Genomic DNA, 299 nt, shown 5'->3' with positions numbered 1-299 from the left:
AAATATCAATAACCTCAGATATGCAGATGACACCACCCTTATGGCAGAAAGTGAAGAGGAACTAAAAAACCTCTTGATGAAAGTGAAAGAGGAGAGAGAAAAAGTTGACTTAAAGCTCAACATTCAGAAAACGAAGATCATGGCATCCGGTCCCATCACTTAATGGTAAATAGATGGGGAAACAGTGGAAACAGTGTCAGACTTTATTTTTCTGGGCTCCAAAATCACTGCAGATGGTGACTGCAGCCATGAAATTAAAAGATGCTTACTCCTTGGAAGGAAAGTTATGACCAACCTAG

The sequence above is a fragment of the Bison bison genome, unplaced genomic scaffold, assembly GCF_000754665.1.
Source record: "Bison bison bison isolate TAMUID 2011002044 unplaced genomic scaffold, Bison_UMD1.0 scf7180017855246, whole genome shotgun sequence".
NCBI lineage: Eukaryota > Metazoa > Chordata > Mammalia > Artiodactyla > Bovidae > Bison > Bison bison.
The sequence above is the reverse complement of the archived record's forward strand: the minus strand, read 5'-3'. Positions refer to the sequence as shown.